Here is a 19,734-nt window from a genome sequence, read left to right as displayed (position 1 = left end):
TTGAGCTGTAGTGTTAGGTCGTTTATTTGTTGAGTTTTGCTTCTTTTATTAAATGCATTCCATGAAATAAATTTCTTTCTAAGTACTGCTTTCATAGTGTCCCAGAGATTTTGATATGATGTTTCTTTGTTCTCATTTACCTCTAAGAATTTTTTAATTTCCTTCCTAATATCTTCTGTTATCCATTCATCATATAATAGCATATTGTTTAATCTCCAGGTGTTGGAATAGTTTCTGTGTTTTACTCTTTCATTTATTTCTAACTTCAATCCATTATGATCTGATAGAATACAAGGTAGTGTCTCTATCTTCTTGTATTTGCTAATATTAGCTTTGTGGCATAATATATGGTCTATTTTAGAGAAGGATCCATGTGCTGCTGAGAAGAAAGTGTATTCGCTCTTGGTTGGATGGTATATTCTATAAATGTCCGTTAAGTCTAAGTTATTGATTGTGTTCTTGACATCTATGGTTTCTTTGTTCAATTTTTGTCTGGAAGATCTGTCCCGTGGTGAGAGAGGTGTGTTAAAATCACCTAGTATTATTGTGTTATGGTCTATTTGGTTTCTGAAATTGAGAAGGATTTGTTTGACATACATGGATGAGTCACTGTTTGGGGCATAGATGTTTATGATTGTTATATCTTGCTGATTTATGCTTCCCTTAAGTGGTATGAAATGTCCTTCTTTATCCCTTCTGACTAACTTTGGCTTGAATTCCACATTATCTGAAATGAGGATGGATACTCCAGCTTTTTTACTGAGTCCATATGCATGGTATGTTTTTCCCCATCCTTTCACCATTAGTCTATGGGTATCTTTTTCTATGAGGTGAGTCTCTTGCAGGCAACATATTGTTGGATCTTTCTTTTTAATCCAATCTGCCAGTCTGTCTTTTGATTGATGAATTCAGGCCATTAACATTTACGGTTATTATTGAGATATGATTTGGTTTCCCGGTCATTTGGTTCATTTTTTAAATATTATTCATTTATTTGTTTGACACAACTTGGTTCCTCCTTTATTTGACAATTCATTTAGGATATTTCCTCCCTTTGCTGATTTGCTTCTTTGTTTTTCATCTCTTCCTCATGGAATATTTTGCTGAGAATGTTCTGTAATGCTGGCTTTCTTTTTGTAAATTGTTTTAGCTTTTGTTTATCATGGAAGGATTTTATTTCATCTTCAAATTTGAAGGTAAGTTTTGCTGGGTATAAGATTCTTGGTTGGCATCCATTTTCTTTCAGGGCTTGAAAAATGTTGTTCCAGGCCCTTCTAGCTTTTAGGGTCTGGATTGAAAAATCTGCTGATATCCATATTGGTTTCTCCCTGAATGTAATTTGGTTCTTTTCTCTCACAGCCTTTAAAATTCTGTCTTTATTTTGTATGTTAGGTATTTTCATAATAATGTGCCTTGGTGTGGGTCTGTTGTAATTTTGTGTATTTGGAGTCCTATAAGCCTCTTGAACTTGATTTTCCATTTCATTCTTCAGATTTGGGAAATTTTCTGATATTATTTCATTGAATAGATGGTTCATTTCTTTGGTTTGTTTCTCTTATCCTTCCTCAATCCCAATCATTCTTAAATTTGGCCTTTTCATGATATCCCATAGCTCTTGTAGATTCTGTTCATGATTTCTTACTATCTTCTCTGTTTGTTCAACTTTGTTTTCAAGGTTAAATATTTTGTCTTCAATTTCTGAGGTTCTGTCTTCCAGGTGTTCTATCCTACTTGATATGTTTTCTATGGAGTTCTTAATTTGGTTTATTGTTTCCTTCATTTCAAGTATTTCTGTTTGTTTTTTTTGAATATCTCTAACTCTTTACTGAAATGATCCTTTGCTTCCTGTATTTGCTCTTTTAACTGTCGATTGGTGCAATCATTGAATGCCTGCATTTGTTCTTTCATCTCATCATTCAGTGTATGCATTTGCTCTTTCATCTCATCGTTTGCTTCCCTGATCATTTTAATTATGTACATTCTGAACTCCTTTTCTGTCATTTCTCCTGCCATGCTGTCATTGGGTTTTATTGTTGTAACATCTAGATTTGTTTGCAGCATTTTCTTTCCTTGTTTTCTCATATTGTTCAGGTATCAGTGGACCGCTGAGATATTGCAGATTTCCTCTATTGACTTACAATGTCCCTGAAGATTTCTATATATATCCTTTCTTAGCCTTCAGTAGGCTGAAGTCTTGGAGGCAGTTGATAATGCGGTGCTCCACAAGGAAGCTGCCTCTCTAGGAGTGGTGGCCTTCAGGTGGGGTATATTCCCTGGTAGTGGGCAGAGGTGCCTCCACTTGTTGACCAATGGTCATCCAAAGGGAAACTAGGCTGCGGGCTGAGGCAAGGCCTGTTTGGGCCTGTGTCTCTCGTTTTACCGTCCTGGTGGGAAACCTCACCCAGCAGGGAAGATTCACCCAGTGGGGAGGTCTCGCTGGTCAGTTCCCTCCTAGAGGTTCCCCTCAATTTACAGCTACCACCTGGGCTGGGCTGCCTTCCTCTGCAAAGTTCCCAGGGGCCCGGCCCTACCTCCTGGGCCTGGGAGCCTTACCCTTCGCAGATGAATCTCCTTAGGCTGCCCCTCCTCAGAGAATCTGCCCGCAGTCCTGGAACCTTCGCTCCACCCCTAAGCGTGTCTCTGTGGGGCTCTTCTACCAAGAAGCCTCCTAGATCCTGGGACCCTGCTCTGCACCTAATCGCCTGGCTATGTGGCCCCTCCTCTGAGCAGCCACCTGGGGCCCCATACAATCGCTCTGAGTCCCAGAGACCCGCCACACGCCTCTTCCTCCTGACAGCCACCCAGTATTCCGGTGCGGTCACTAGGAGTCCAAGCAACTCACTGCATGCCTCCTCCTCCCACCAACGTCCTGTAGCCGTGGGCAATCAGTCTCAGTCCAAGTGACCCTCCCTGTTCCTCCTCCTCCTCCAGGTAACCCCCCGTGTGTTCAGGAGCGGTCGCTGTGAGTGGCTCTGAATCCACGTGACCCGCTGCACGCGTCCCCTGGGCAACCGCCCGGAGCTCTGGTGCAGCCACTCGAGACCAAGCGACCCACCGCACTCCTCCTCCAGGCAGCCCCCCTGTGTTCAGGAGTGGTTGCTTTAAGTCCAAACAACTCACCAATCGCCTCCTCCTCTGAGCAGCCACCTGGAGCTCTAATGCCGTCACTGCGAGTCCAAATGACCCGCCGTGCTCTTCCTCCTCCTCCTCCTACTCCTCCTGGCAGGCCCTGGAGTTCAGAAGTGGTCTGAGTCCAAACAGCTCGCCATGCAGCTCCTCCTCTGGCAACCGCCTGTAGCTCTGGTATAGCCACTCCAAATCCAAGTGGCCACGCTCCTCCTCCTCCTCCTCAGGGCAGGCCCCGGTGTTCTGAGTCCACACAGCTCTCCTCGCCGCTCTTCCCCTGGGCAGCCACCAGAGCCCCAATGGTTGCTCCGGGTCCCAGCGCTGTGCTGAGCGGCCTCCTTTACGACGCTCCCAGTTGTCCGAGTTCACTGCTCCAGCGGGGGGCGGGGCGTCTCGCCGGCAGCTCTACTTCACAAAGTTCCCTGCGTTCTGGGACTACCGCCCCATCCAGGACGCCTCCCCAATGGGAGAGACTCACCTGACTGCTTTGAGTTGGTCCCAAGTCTCTCAATATCTCCTCTTTTGAATCCTGAGTCCTGGAGCAACATGAAATGCAGCCACCCTCTAGGCCACCATCTTGAAACTTATATTTCTTTTTTTAGCATTCTGGAAATTTTCTTGTAGAGGTTCCTCAGTTCCTCAACTCCTTGGATTGATTCATTTTTAAGGACTTTTGTTTAAGCTTTCATGAAAAGAATTGTTTTCTTGATTTCTTTTTCAGCAGATTCATCATCAATATACAGAAAACATCTATTGACTTTTGTATGTTGATCTTGTATCCTGCTACTTAGCTGAATTTATCAGATCTTAGAAGTCTTCTAGTGGAGGCTTTGTGTCTTCTCAGTACAGGATCATGTCTGCAAACAGGGATCATTTGACTTCTTCCGTTTCTATTTATATCCCTTTTATTTCTTTCCTTTGCCTAATTGATGTGGCTAAAATTTCAAGAACTACATTGAACAGGGGTGATGGGAATAGATGTCCTTGTCTTATTCCTGATCTTCTAGGAAATGCTTTCAGTTTTCCCCCATTCAACATGATGTTGGCTTTGGGTTTATACTATATGGTTTTTGTGATGTTGAGGTAAGTTCCCTCTATCTCTAGTTTTTATCATGCAGAGGTCTTGGATTATGCAGGTTTCTTCTGCATCTCTTTACATGATCATGCAACTTTTGTCCTTGATTCTGTTTTGTTTTTTTTTTGTTGTTTTTTTTTTTTTTTTTTTTTTTTTTTTTTGTACGAGGGATTGAACCTAGGACCTAAGGGCACTTAACCACTGAGCCACATCCCTAGCCTTTTTTATTTTTTATTCAGGGATAGGGTCTTGCTATCAACTTAGCTTAGGGCCTCTCTAAATTGATGAGGCTGGCCTTAAACTTGGTGTCCTCCTGGGAGCTGAGATTCCAAGCCTTTGGGATTACAGGAGTGCACCACCAAGCCTGGAAACTCTTTTGGCTCTATTTGTGTGGTGTATTACATTTATTGATTTGTGTATGTTGAACCATCAACTTAATCATGGTGTGTGAGCTTTTTTTTTGTGTTATTGAATCCAATTAGCTAATATTGTATTAAGGATTTTTCATATATATTCATCAAGTATATTAATCTGTAGTTGTCATTCTTTGAAGTGTTCTTATGTGGTTTTGGAATCAGGGCTATGCTGGCTTCGTCAAATGCATTTGGAAGTATTCCCACCCTTTCTATTTAATGGAATAATTTAAAGAGCATTGACATTAATTATTCTTTAAATAAATATCTGATAGAATTCAGTTTAGAATTTATCTGGTCCAGGGCTTTTCTTGTTGGAAGGTCTTTCATTACATGTCAATTTCATTGCTTGTTATTGGTCTGCTTAGGTTTTCTATATATTCTTGGTTCAGTTTTCATAAATCTAGACATTTTGGTATCTAGAAATTTATTCACTTCTTTTATATTTCCCAATTTACTTGAATGTAAGCTTTCAAAATAGTCCTCAATGATCATCTGGATTTCAGTGGTGTCTTTTATAATATCTCGTTTTACATCTCTGATTTTATTAATTTGATCTTCTGTCTCTTTCTTTCGGTAGTTTGGCTAAATGTTAAACCCTTATTTATCATTCTTGTTTATATTTTCAAAGAGAAAACTCTTTACTTCATTGATCTTTTGTATTTTTCTTTTAAAAATGTTTTTATTAGTGCATTACAGTTATACAAAATATTGGAGTTCATTCTGACATAATCATACATGTATGGACTATAATTTGCTCCACTTCAGTCTCCAGTACTTCCTCCTTCACTCCTCTTCTCTCTCCCATGTTTCTCACCCTCTACTCTATTGGTCTTCCTTCTGTTCATTTATAAATAAATATATATATATATACATATATATATAAATTGTTGCCTTATAGATATATAGAAAGATGAAATTCACAGAATTCATATATGTACATAGCAAAATTTGGTCAATTTCATTCCTCAATTCCTGTTTTCCAGTCTCTTCTCCCTTCCTCTCTGTCCTCTTCCTCTACTCCACTGATTTCCCTTCAGTTTTCATGGAATCCCCCACTTCGCTCTAGCTTCTGCATGTGAGAGAAAACATTTAATCCTTGACTTTCTGAGTCTGGCTTACTTTACTTAGCATGATATTCTCCAGTTCCATCCATTGAACAGCGAATGCTGTAATTTCATTCTTCTTTATGGCTGAGTAGAACTCAATTGTGTATGCACCACAATTTCTTCTTCCAATCATCTGTTGACAGGTACCTGGACTGATTCCATGACTTGGATATTGTGAACTGCACTTATATGAACACTGATGTGCCTGTATCACTATAATATGCTGATTTTAGTTCTTTTGGATAAATACCAAGTAGTGGGATAGCTAGGCCATATGGTGGCTCCATTCCTAGTCTTTTGAGGAATCTCCATACTGCTTTCCAAAGTAGTTGTACTAATTTGCAACACCACCAACAATGTATGAGAGTACCTTTTCCTCCACATCCTTTCTAACATTTATTATTATTATTCATATTCTTGATGAATGCCATTCTGACTGGAGTGAGATAAAATACCACTGAAATTTTGATTTGCATTTTCCTGATCACTAGGGATGTTGAACATTTTTTTCATATATGTGTTAACCATTTGTGTTTCTTCTTTTAAGAAATGTCTGTTTAGTTCTTCTTACCCAATTATTGATTGTATACTTTGGGAGGGGTTTGGTGTTAATTTTTTTAGTTCTTTATATATTTTAGTTATTAATTCCCCATCTGAGAAGCAGCTGGCAAAGATCTTCCATTTTGTAGGCTCTCTATTCATGCTCTTGTTTCCTTTGCTATGCAGAAGTTTTTAAATTGGATACCATTCTACTTATTGATTCTTGGTTTTATTTTTTTGAGTTGTAGAATTCTTTTTAAAGAAGGCAGTGACTGTACCAATATGTTGGACTGTTTTCTTCTGGCAGTTGCAAAGTTTCTGATCTAATTCTTAGGACTTTGATACACTTTGAGTTTACTTGTATTGTTTTTTTTAAATTCTCTGTCTTTAATCTCTACTCGGGTCTTTATTATTCCTCCCCTTTCACTGGTTTTGGGATCAGTTTGTTCTTGTTTTTGCAATACATCAAGATGCAATCTTGTGGGCTAGGGTTGCAGCCCAGTGGTGGTGCACTTGCTTAGCATGTGTGAGGCACTGGATTTGATCCTCAGCACCACATATGAATAAATAAAATAAAGGTCCATTGGCAACTAAAAACAAACAAACAAAAAGGATGAAAAGATATAATCTTGGGTTATTTGGGGTCTTTCTGATTTTTAAAAAAATACACACACTCATAGCTATCCTAGAACAGCTTTCACTGTATCCCAGAGATTCTGATATGTTGTATCTCTGTTCTTGCTGGACACTAAGAATTTTTAAATTTCTCCCCTGATTTCTTTGATGACCACTCATCATTCAAAATGTATTGCTCAAAATCCATGTGCTTGTCTATTTTCTGCTGTTGATTTCTAACTTAATTCCATTATGATCTGAAAATATGAAAGGAATTATTTCAACTGTTTTGTATTTTCTAAAACTTGCTTTGGGGTGTAAAATATGATCCAGTTTGGAGATGGTTTCATGAGAAGCTGAAAAGAAAATGTATTCAGTTGTTGTTGAATGAAATGTTCTGTAGATGTTCTGCTAATTCCATTTGAGCTATAGTATATTTTAACTCTGTAGTACCTTTGTTGATTTTATGTCTGGATGTTTTGTCTATTAGTGAGAGAGGTGAACTGAACTCACCTACTACTATTATTGTTTTGGGATCAGTCTAAGCCTTTATGTCAAATAGGGTTTGTCTTATGTAATTATGTGTACTGATATTTGAAGAAGAAATATTTAATCATTATAGTTTCTTACTGGATTTTGTTCCCTTCACCAAGGTGACTTTGTCTATTCTGAGTAGACACTTGTTTTCTTTCAGACTACATTTGAATGGAATATCATTTTTCATTTTTTCACTTTAAGTCTGTGGATGTCTTTGTCAATTAGGTGTGTCTTTTGAAGGTAACATATAGTTGAGTCTTGTTTTCAGAGCCAATCTGCCTACTATTTCTTTTAATTGGAAAATTTAGACCAGTTACATTCAGCGTTATTATAGAGATGAATGTATGACTTCCTGTCATTTTGTTTTATTACTAATATTTGATTTCATTCTAATTCTCATTTGCCTATCTATTCTCCTAGTGAGATTTATTCTTCCCCGAGCTCTCTTTGTTGTTGTTGTTGTTTTAAATCTTCTTCTGTGTGTAGGATCCCCTTAAATATCTTCTGCAATGCTGCTTTTGTGGTCATGAATTCCTTTTGTTTATGCTTATCTTGGATGGTTTCATTTTTCCTTTAATTCTGAAAAATGCTGGGTATAGGAGTCTAGGTTGGCACTTTTTTTTCCTCCAGGAATTGAAATACATAACTCCAATCCTTCTTGGTCTTTAGGGTTTCTGCTGGGGAATTTGTTATTCTAATTGGTTTGCCTTTATAAGTGACTTGGATGTTTCCTTGTGCTCTTTACTTTGGCATTTTAACTATAATTTGTTTTGGGGAGTTTCTTTTTTGGTGTTGTTATTTTAGGGTTCTAAATGTCTCCCATAACTGAATGTCCATCTCATTCCCAAGGTTTGGAGAATTTTCTGCTAGTATTTTGCTAAATAGGTATCAGTGCCATTAGCCTGTATCTCTTCTCCTTCCTCCATATCAATTAGCCTTAAATTAAGTCACTTAATGTTCCTAAGTTCTTTTCATATTCTGATCATAGTTTCTTCTTTTATTTTTTTTTTTCTTTTATTACAGCCCAAATGTTCCAGTTCATCTACTTTGTTTCTGAGCCCTGTCTTTTACTTGGCCAGTCTGTTAGAGAGACTTTCAACTGAGTTTTTATTTGACTTATTGTGATTTTCATTTCTAAAATATCTGTTTGGTTCTTTTTCAGAACCTCTATAGAAATGATCTTTCATATCCTATTGTGTCCCTTAATTCCTTCCTTTGTTCTTTTAATTCATTGATTATTTTAGCAATCAGTTTTTTGAAATATTTATCTGACATTTCCTCCACTTTGTTATCCATGTGTTCAATTATTTGGAGTCATCTTATTACCTTGTTTCTCATGTTTTCTATATTTCTATGTTGAGATTTATACATCTGTTGAGATGGCTATCTCTTCCACTGTTACCATTAGTAATGGTGATAATTTGACAAGAAAACATATATTACTGTATTATAAAAACTAACTGAATTTTCTACCCCTTAACTGATCAAGGAGGATACATGAGGAATAATAATATAGAAAATGTTTAAGAAATTAGGCAATAAGTAATGTAAAATTAGTTTATTGGTGAAATCCCAGCCAGTCTGAAGACACAGGCAGGAGGATGGCAAGTCCAAGGCCAGTCTGGGCCTCTCTGAAGGACCCCATCTCAAAAGTAAAAGATAAAATTAAAAAGGGTTATGGATGTAGCTCAGCAGCAGAGTGTACCTGGGTTCAATCCCCAGTACTGTCAGAAAAGTTTAAAATAATTTTAAACTATACAGAACATAGAAAAATAAGGGAAAAAAAGAAACAGGAAAACAAAAACACAACAAAAAGAAAAACAAGAAAAGGATATAGAATTCATTTCAAATTATACAGAACATAGAAAAGAGAAGGAAGAAAAGGCTAAATCAGAAAGTAAACAAAGTAAAGCATCAAAAAAATGATGGCATTTGCAGGCAAATGGATGAAATTGGAGAATATCATGCTAAGTGAGATAAGCCAATCTCAAAAAGCCAAAGGATGAATGATCTCACTGATAAGTGGATGATGACACATAATGGGGGGTGGGAGGGGGCAGGAATGGAGGAAGGAGGGACTGTATAGAGGGAAAAGAGGGGTGGGGAGGGGAAGGAAAAAAATACCCAGAATGAATCAAACACCATTACCCTATATAAATGTATGATTACACAAATGGTATGCCTCTACTTCATGTACAAACAGAGAAACAACATGTGTCCCATTTGTTTACAACAAAAATAAATTTTAAAAAACCTTAAGGCAAAAAAAGAGAAAGAAAGAAAAAAAGGGAGGGGGAGAGGGAGATGAAAAAAAAGAGGGCTGGGGATAAAGAGGGCTGGGGATATAGCTCAGTTGGTAGAGTGCTTGCTTAACATGCACAAAGCCCTGGGTTCAATCCCCAGCACCACAACAAAAAGAAAGAAAGAAACACCATAAATGTGTATAAAATTATGCAGTCACAATTAATGAGGGTAATCAAAACTAATCACCAAAGAAAACCATACAAGTGAAATTAAAATTTACCATTCAGAAGACCTAATTAAGAGACTTTCTTTTTTTTTTTTTTAGATGAAACTTTTATTTTGAATGTAATTTAGTTGAATGTTCAAACTAAATGATTAGGTATAATTTACTGCTTGATCAAAATTAACAAAATATAATAGACTATATTTACAACTCAAATTGAAAAATCACTTTCTAAAGAAAAATTCTCTGCTTTATATTATCGTAATTTTCCTATGGATTATAGGCAAAGAATGAAATGATATTGTACCACAGATGGTTATTAAAAGCAATATGAGGATGATTTGAATAAGATGTACATACATAATTTAAAAACAAATATTAGGGCTTTTTCTCTGAAATTTTAGCTTGCAAATGAAAAGAATCAGCCCAAGTCCACATATTGTAATAGCTGTCCTCTTCAAAATTCTACTCTTCCATGTAGATACTTCTTCCATTAATGGTATACGAGTTGGATCATTTTCCCATTCATTTTGCAGCTGATTTCCAACTTTGCCACTTCAGGTAACTCTCCAAAATTTATCTCTTCTACTTCTGGTTCTTTAACAGCAGCCAGAATTACCTGCTGATCTTTATTGGTAATCCCAAACTTTAGTAAGTCTGTCATCTGTTCCAGTCCAAGACCATGTAAAAATATTTCCAGATCCCCAAATGCTGTGTATGAACTACACATATTTATAGCAATGTCAATTTCAGAACAGACTATCAATGTACAAATAATAAATATACACATATTTCAAAGAAAAAATTAGAAAAGTAGGAATGAATTCATATAGAATATATTTGTAAATGTACACTCCAGATTTGATGCTGTATCAAGGATTGAGCAAGTGTTAATTCTTTTCTCACCCACCTGGGTTGGAACTGAATCCAGGGCTTTGTAAATGCTAAGCAAAGCAAACCACTGAGCGATTCTCTCAACTCACAGCAGGCTTTCCTAAGCAATGATATCAGAGGAAATGGGTGACGGCAAAGTGTAGCTCATCTTTCCTAAGAATGAAAATATTCAATATCTGCATGTAAAAATCTCTTTAATTTTGATAAGTAAGAATTATTGAACAACTTTATATGGGGTAGAAAATGGTTTCTAATTGTATAATGAACAATAGTGCTCAGGAAAAATATTTTTAGTTTTAGCTTAAACAATTAGTAATGTGCTTAAAATACTCAGAATGCGAGGGATAATACAGTTTCAATACTAACCGCATATGCTGAATCCCTTAAAATACATTTTACTTATATTTTACTAAGTTTACATTTAAAATCAAAGTTGTTATGATTAATATTGGTACACATATATAAAACTCTCTAAAATTATGGAGACCAATACACCTAAAACCCAGACATTTCTAAGTGATATTTAAAAATGCTTGTCAAATATAAAATATCATATATCTTAAATAGATCATTATATTTAGAATAAGTAGTAAAAGCATGCATTTTTAACTTATTTGCAGGAATTCTTTTGAACTAAAATATGTTACCCAAATATTTTTCCTTTATCAGAATCTGCTGTCAATTGTTTACAAATAGCCTCTTCTTTAGTTAGCTCTTGAGCCTTTCTTTTTTTTTTTTTATTGTAAACAAATGGGATACATGTTGTTTCTCTGCTTGTACGTGGCGTAAAGGCATACCATTGGTGTAATCATAAATTTACGTAGGGTATTGTTGTTTGATTCATTCTGTAATTTTTTCCCTTCCCCCCACCCCTCCCAGCCCTCTTTACCCTCTATACAGTACTTCCTTCCTCCATACTTGCCCCCCTTCCTAACCCTAACTCAAACCCTTCCCTCCCCCCCATTATGTGTCATCCTCCACTTATCAGCGATATCATTCGTCCTTTGGCTTTTTGAGATTGGCTTATCTCACTTAGCATGATATTCTCCAATTTCATCCATTTGCCTGCAAATGCCATAATTTTATCATTCTTTATGGCTGAGTAATATTCCATTGTATATATATACCACAGTTTGTTTATCCACTCATCAATTGAAGGGCATCTAGGTTGATTCCACAGTCTGGCTATTGTGAATTGAGCAGCTATGAACATTGATGTGGCTGTATCTCTGTAGTATGCTGATTTTAAGTCCTTTGGGTATAGGCCAAGGAGTGGGATAGCTGGGTCAAATGGAGGGTCCATTCCAAGTTTTCTAAGGAATCTCCACACTGCTTTGCAGAGTGGCTGCACTAATTTGCAGTCCCACCAGCAATGTATGAGTGTACCTTTCTCCCCACATCCTCGCCAACACCTGTTGTTGCTCGTATTCTTGATAATCGCCATTCTAATTGGGGTGAGATGGAATCTTAGGGTGGTTTTGATTTGCATTTCTCTTATTACGAAAGATGTTGAACATTTTTCCATATGTTTGTTGATTGCTTGTAGATCTTCTTCTGTGTAGTGTCTATTCATTTCCTTCGCCCATTTGTCGACTGGATTATTTGAATTCTTGGAGTAGAGTTTTTTGAGTTCTTTATAGATTCTGGAGATTAGTGCTCTATCTGAAGCATGATTGGCAAAGATTTTCTCCCACTCTGTAGGCTCTTTCTTCACATTGCTGATAGTTTCCATTGCTGAGAGAAAGCTTTTTAGTTTGAATCTATCCCAGTTATTGATTCTTGCTTTTATTTCTTGTGCTATGGGAGTCCTGTTAAGGAAGTCTGATCCTAGACCAACAAGGTGAAGACTTGGATCTACTTTTTCTTCTATACTCTGCAGGGTCTCTGGTCTGATTCCGAGGTCCTTAATCCATTTTGAGTTTAGTTTCGTGCATGGTGAGAGATATGGGTTTAGTTTCATTCTGTTGCATATGGATTTCCAATTCTCCCAGCACCATTTGTTGAAGAGGCTATCTTTTCTCCATTGCATATTTTTGGCACCTTTGTCTAGTATGAGAAAATTGTATTTATTTGGGTTTGTGTCCATGTCCTCTATTCTGTACCATTGATCTCCCTCTCTATTTTGGTACCAATACCATGCCATTTTTGGTACTATTGCTTTGTAGTAGAGTTGAAGATCTGGTATTGCGATACCCCCTGCTTCACTCTTCCTGCTAAGGATTCCTTTAGCTATTCTGGGTTTCTTATTCTTCCAGATGAATTTCATAATTGCTTGCTCTACTTCTGTAAGGTACATCATTGGGATATTAATTGGAATTGCATTGAATTTGTATAGCACTTTAGGTAGTATGGCCATTTTGACAATATTAATTCTTCCTATCCAAGAACATGGAAGATCTTTCCATCTTCTAAGGTGTTCTTTAATTTCTTTCTTTAGTGTTGTATAGTTCTCATGTAGAGGTCTTTCACCTCTTTTGTGAGATTGATTCCCAAGTATTTTATTTTTTTCGAGGCTATTGTGAATGGGGTAGTTTTCCTAATTTCTCTTTCTGAAGATTCATCACTTATGTATAAAAATGCGTTGGATTTATGAGCATTGATCTTGTAACCTGCTACTTTACTGAATTCACTTATGAGTTCTAAGAGTTTTCTGGTGGAATTTCCAGGTTCCTCTAAATATATAATCATGTCATCAGCGAACAGGGATACTTTGAGTTGTTCTTTTCCAATTCGTATCCCTTTAATTTCTTTGGTTTGTCTAATTGCTCTGGCCAGAATCTCAAGAACGATGTTGAATAGAAGTGGTGAAAGAGGGCATCCCTGCCTTGTTCCAGTTTTTCGGGGGAATGCTTTCAGTTTTTCACCATTTAGAATGATATTAGCCATGGGCTTAGCATAAATGGCCTTTACAATGTTAAGGAATGTTCCCACTATCCCTATTTTTTCTAGTGTTTTGAGCATGAAGGGGTGCTGAATTTTATCAAATGCTTTTTCTGCATCTATTGAAATAATCATGTGATTCTTGACTTTAAGTGTATGGATATAGTGAATTACGTTTATTGATTTCCTGATGTTGAACCAACCTTGCATCCCTGGGATGAAACCCACTTGATCATGGTGCACTATCGTTTTAATATGTTTTTGTATGCGATTTGCTAAAATTTTGTTGAGAATTTTTGCGTCGATGTTCATTAAGGATATTGGTCTGAAATTTTCTTTCCTCAATGTGTCTCTGTCTGGTTTAGGTATCAGTGTGATATTGGCTTCATAGAATGAGTTTGGGAGGGTTCCCTCCTCTTCTATTTTATGGAATACTTTGAGAAGTATTGGAATGAGCTCTTCCTTAAAGGTTTTGTAGAACTCGGCTGAAAACCCATCTGGTCCCGGACTTTTCTTTGTTGGTAGGCTTTTGATGACTTCTTCTATTTCAGTACTTGAAATTGGTCTATTTAAATTGTGTATGTCCTCCTCGTTCAGTTTAGGCAATTCATATGTCTCTAGAAACCTGTTGATGTCTTCGAAATTTTCTATTTTGTTGGAGTATAGATTTTCAAAATAGCTTCTAATTATGTTTTGTATTTCAATCGTGTCTGTTGTGATATTTCCTTGTTCATTCCAAATTTTAGTGATTTGGGTTTTCTCTCGTCTTCTCTTTGTTAGTGTGGCTAAAGGTTTATCAATTTTGTTTATTTTTTCGAAGAACCAACTACTTATTTTATCAATTTTTTGTTGTTTCTTTTGTTTCAATTTCATTGATTTCAGCTCTGAGTTTAACTATTTCCTGTCTTCTACTACTTTTGGTGCTGTTCTGTTCTTCTTTTTCTAGGGCTTTGAGCTGTAGTGTTAGGTCGTTTATTTGTTGAGTTTTACTTCTTTTATTAAATGCGCTCCATGAAATAAATTTCCATCTAAGTACTGCTTTCATAGTGTCCCAGAGATTTTGATATGATGTTTCTTTGTTCTCATTTACCTCTAAGAATTTTTTAATTTCCTTCCTAATATCTTTTGTTATCCATTCATCATATAATAGCATATTGTTTAATCTCCAGATGTTGGAATAGTTTCTGTGTTTTACTCTTTCATTTATTTCTAACTTCAAACCGTTATGATATGATAGAATACATGCTAGTGTCTCTATCTTCTTGTATTTGCTAACATTAGCTTTGTGGTCTATTTTAGAGAAGGATCCACGTGCTGCTGAGAAGAAAGTATATTCGCTCTTGGTTGGATGGTATATTCTATTAATGTCCGTTAAGTCTAAATTATTGATTGTGTTATTCAGATCTATGGTCTCTTTGTTCAATTTTTGTCTGGAAGATCTGTCCAGTGGTGAGAGAGGCGAGTTAAAATCACCTAGTATTACTGTTTATGGTCTATTTGGTTTCTGAAATTGAGAAGGATTTGTTTGACTTACATGGATGAGCCACTGTTGGGGGCATAGATGTTTATGATTGTTATATCTTGCTGATTTATGCTTCCTTTAAGCAGTATGAAATGACCTTCTTTATCCCTTCTGACTAACTTTGGCTTGAAGTCCACATTATCGGAAATGAGGATGGATACTCCAGCTTTTTTGCTGAGTCCATGTGGAAGGTATGTTTTTCCCCACCCTTTCACCTTTAGTCTATGGGTATCTTTTTCTATGAGGTGAGTTTCTTGCAGGCAACATATTGTTGGATCTTTCTTTTTAATCCAATCTGCCAGTATATGTCTTTTGATTGATGAATTCAGGCCATTAACATTCAGGGTTATTATAGAGATATGATTTGCTTTCCTGGTCATTTGGTTCATTTTTTAAATTTTATTTATTTATTTGTTTGACACAACTTGTTTCCTCCTTTATTTGACAATTCCTTTAGGATAATTCCTCCCTTTGCTGATTTGCTTCTTTGTTTTTTATCTCTTCCTCATGGAATATTTTGCTGAGAATGTTCTGTAATGCTGGCTTTCTTTTTGTAAATTCCTTTAGCTTTTGTTTATTATGGAAGGATTTTATTTCATCGTGAAATTTGAAAGTAAGTTTTGCTGGGTATAAGATTCTTGGTTGGCATCCATTTTCTTTCAGGGCTTGAAAAATGTTGTTCCAGGCCCTTCTAGCTTTTAGGGTCTGGATTGAAAAATCTGCTGATATCCGTATTGGTTTCCCCCTGAATGTAATTTGGTTCTTTTCTCTCACAGCCTTTAAAATTCTGTCTTTATTTTGTATGTTAGGTATTTTCATTATAATGTGCCTTGGTGTAGGTCTGTTGTAATTTTGTGTATTTGGAGTCCTATAAGCCCCTTGAACTTGATTTTCCATTTCATTCTTCAGATTTGGGAAATTTTCTGATATTATTTCATTGAATAAATTGTTCATTCCTTTGGCTTATTTCTCTAGGCCTTCCTCAATCCCAATAATTCTTAAATTTGGCCTTTTCATGATATCCCATTGTTCTTGTAGATTCTGTTCATGATTTCTTACCATCTTCTCTGTTTGTTCTACTTTGTTTTCAAGGTTAAATATTTTGTCTTCAATGTCTGAGGTTCTGTCTTCCAGGTGTTCTATCCTACTGGATATGCTTTCTATGGATTTCTTAATTTGGTTTATTGTTTTCATCATTTCAAGGATTTCTGTTTGGTTTTTTTTCAATATTTCTAACTCTTTATTGAAATGATCTTTTGCTTCCTGTATTTGCTCTTTTAATTGTCGATTGGTGCAATCATTCAATGCTTGCATTTGCTCTTTTATCTCATCATTCAGTGTGTGCATTTGCTCTTTCATCTCATTGTTTGCTTCTCTGATCATTTTAATTATGTACATTCTGAACTCCTTTTCTGTCATTTCTTCTGCCTTGCTGTCATTGGGTTTTACTGATGTAACATCTAGATTTGTTTGCAGCATTTTCTTTCCTTGTTTTCTCATATTGTTCAGGTATCAGTGGACCGCTGAGATATTGCAGATTTCCTCTATTGACTTACAATGTCCCTGAAGATTTCTATTTATATCCCCCCCTTAGCCTTCAGTAGGCTGAAATCTTGGAGGAAGTTGATAATGCGGTGCTCCACAAGGAAGCTGCCTCTCTAGGAGTGGTGGCCTTCAGGTGGGGTATAATCCCTGCTAGTGGGCAGAGGTGCCTCCCCTTATTGACCAATGGTCATCCAATGGGGACCTAGGCTGCAGGCTGAGGCAAGGCCTGTTTGGGCCTGAGTCTCTGGTTTTACTGTCCTTGTGGGGATACCTCACCTGGCAGGGAAGACTCACCCGGTGGGGAGGTCTCGCTGGTCAGTTCCCTCCTAGAGGTTCCCCTCAGTTTACAGCTACCGCCTGAGCTGGGCTGCCTTCCTCTGCAAAGTTCTCAGGGGCCCGGCCCTACCTCCTGGGCCTGGGAGCCTCACCCTTCGCAGATGAATCTCCTTAGGTTGCCCCTCCTCAGAGAATCTGCCTGCAGGCCTGGAACCTTTGCTCAGCCCTAAGCCTGTCTCTGTGTGGCTCTTCCACCAAGAAGCCTCCTAGATCCTGGGACCCTGCTCTGCACCTAATCACCTGGCTATGCGGCCCCTCCTCTGAGCAGCTACCTGGGGCCCCGTACAATCGCTCTGAGTCCCAGAGACCGGCCACGCGCCTCTTCCTCCAGACAGCCGCCCAGTATTTCGGTGCGGTCACTAGGAGTCCAAGAAACTCACTGTGTGCCTCCTCCTCCCACCAACCTCCCGTAGCCCTGGGCAATCAATCACTCCGAGTTGAAGTGACCCTCCCCGTTCCTCCTCCTTCTCCAGATAACCCCCCGGGTGTTCAGGAGCGGTCGCTCTGAGTGGCTCTGAATCCACGTGACCCGCTGCACGGGTCCTCTGGGCAACCTCCCGGAGCTCTGGTGTGGCCACTCGAGACCAAGTGACCCACCGCGCTTCTCCTCCAGGCAGCCCCCCTGTGTTCAGGAGCTGTCACTTTAAGTCCAAACAACTCACCACTCGCCTTCTCCTCTGAGCAGCCGCCTGGAGCGCTAATGCAGTTACTGCGGGTCCAAACGACCTGCCGCGCTCCTCCTCCTCCTCCTCCTACTCCTCCGGGCAGGCCCTGGTGTTCAGAAGTGGTCTGAGTCCAAACAGCTCGCCGCGCAGCTTCTCCTCTGGCAACCGCCTGTAGCTCTGGTGTAGTCACTCCGAATCCAAGTGGCCGCGCTCCTCTTCCTCCTCCTCCTCCTCACGTCAGGCCCCGGTGTTCTGAGTCCACACAGCTCTCCTCGCCGCTCCTCCCCTGGGCAGCCGCCGGAGCCCCAGTGGTTGCTCCGAGTCCCAGCGCTGTGCCGAGCGGCCTCCTTTACGGCACTCCCAGTTGTCCGAGTTCACTGCTCCAGCGGGGGGATGGGTGTCTCGCCGGCAGCTCTACTTCACAAAGTTCCCTGCGTTCTGGGACCACCGTCCCATCCGGGATGCCTTCCCAACAGGTGAGAGTCACCCGGCTGCTTTGAATTGGTCTCAAGTGTCTCAATATCTTCTCTTTTGAATCCTGAGTCCTGGAGCAACATGAAATGCAGCCACCCTCTAGGCCGCCATCTTGAAAACCACGCTCTTGAGCCTTTCCTTCCAATGGATTTAAAGTCAAATGAAAGAAAGTTGAAGATCTCACAAGCACAAGGCCCTGGGTTCAATCCTCAGCACTCAAGATGTTTGTTTCTTTTTGCAATCTCACTTGGTGTCTTTCCATCTTTGGTTTGTAGCATTTTATTAGCTCCAAGTTCAAGCAACTTCAAAACTACATTTTTATGACCTTGACGTGCTGCCCATGTTAAAGCAACATAACCATTCTCATCCTGGCCATTCACTTCTGCTCCATGTGCAACCAGGGGAGCAACCACCTGCGGGTGGCCATTCTGTGCAGCGTACTTAATGGTCTCCCTTATCAAAGCTTGCATTAGCACCTCTGTCCAGAAGGAGCTGAACCGTCTCTACATTGGCAACACTAGCAGCATACATCAGAGGGGTCCATCCATATCAAAAGCTGGAATGTACACTAATGCCAGAATCCAGGAGCTCCTCCACTAAGGAAGTATCTCAAGTGGTCAATGCCTTCTTAAAAAAGTTTCATTCTTTTCTTCTGTAGGCAACGGCCTTTTTAATTTCTGGGAGGCTGGGTCAAGGTACCCGATCTGCCAGCCGTCATCCTCGCTATCTACTCTCCTCTCCGTCAGCCACCGCCACACCCTAGAACGAGCCCACTACAGTGTCCATAGCCATGCCCACACAGCCGCTCTCCGAGACTTTCTTCATGAACTTCCAGATTAGGAACCCCTGAAGGACTCGGGGCATAACAAATATTCAAGTCACTGAGACATGATCTCTGAAAGTCTTTGGGGTGAAGGTAACAACTGAATCAACAGGCTCAATACTGGGATTGGGCACTGCATCTTTATTTCTTCCCTTGTCCAGGATTGTATCCTGGTCTACTTAATGGCTCTGCATCAGGCACACATGCTGGAGATTTCTCAGGTAACACAAACATGTCCCATGGATTGTGTAGTTCAGAGGCCAAAATCCACTCTGGCACAAGAAATCACTGTGTATGCTTATAGGAAAAAAAGTCCACACCAGGTGCTATTAACACAATTCTCACTGCCCTTGCCTGGATCCACCAAGGTAGGTACATTTGAAAGCATCACTATGGGTTGTCACTGAACAACTTCTGCCCACTCAAAGGAGATGCCATCAGGCCTCTTCCACCTGATGGGGAGATGTATGTGTCCAAGGATCTCAATGCTCTGTTTGGGGTGAAGCACCATGAGTCTGGGCAAAGAAGGGCACCCTGCTCTGGCTTTGCTCCCTCTGCAGCTCTGCTCCAGTTGCTATGGTGAACAGCAGTTCACAGTGGTCCTCACCCTCACTGGGATCTTGCTGTATAATTAAAAGTCATTAGCCCATTCTAAAATTTGCAACAATCTTCAGGATTAAAAAGATGCTTGAGTTTAACATTCCTAGGTGTTG

At 39.0% G+C, this 19,734-nt stretch overlaps 1 pseudogene across 1 annotated transcript; it reads right to left on the bottom strand.

Moving 5' to 3' along the window:
- Positions 1-10,274: 10,274 nt before the first annotated feature.
- Positions 10,275-18,957, bottom strand: LOC306652444 (ankyrin repeat, SAM and basic leucine zipper domain-containing protein 1-like; annotated as a pseudogene). The gene is made up of 4 exons: positions 18,415-18,957; positions 18,322-18,377; positions 11,424-11,490; positions 10,275-10,604 (listed from the first exon to the last, which is right to left on the bottom strand). The product of its transcript is annotated as an ankyrin repeat, SAM and basic leucine zipper domain-containing protein 1-like (transcript).
- Positions 18,958-19,734: the final 777 nt, after the last annotated feature.

Source organism: Sciurus vulgaris, assembly GCF_902686455.1.
Source record: "Sciurus vulgaris genome assembly, contig: HiC_scaffold_22_arrow_ctg1, whole genome shotgun sequence".
NCBI lineage: Eukaryota > Metazoa > Chordata > Mammalia > Rodentia > Sciuridae > Sciurus > Sciurus vulgaris.
This window is presented reverse-complemented; position numbering and strand designations above follow the sequence as displayed.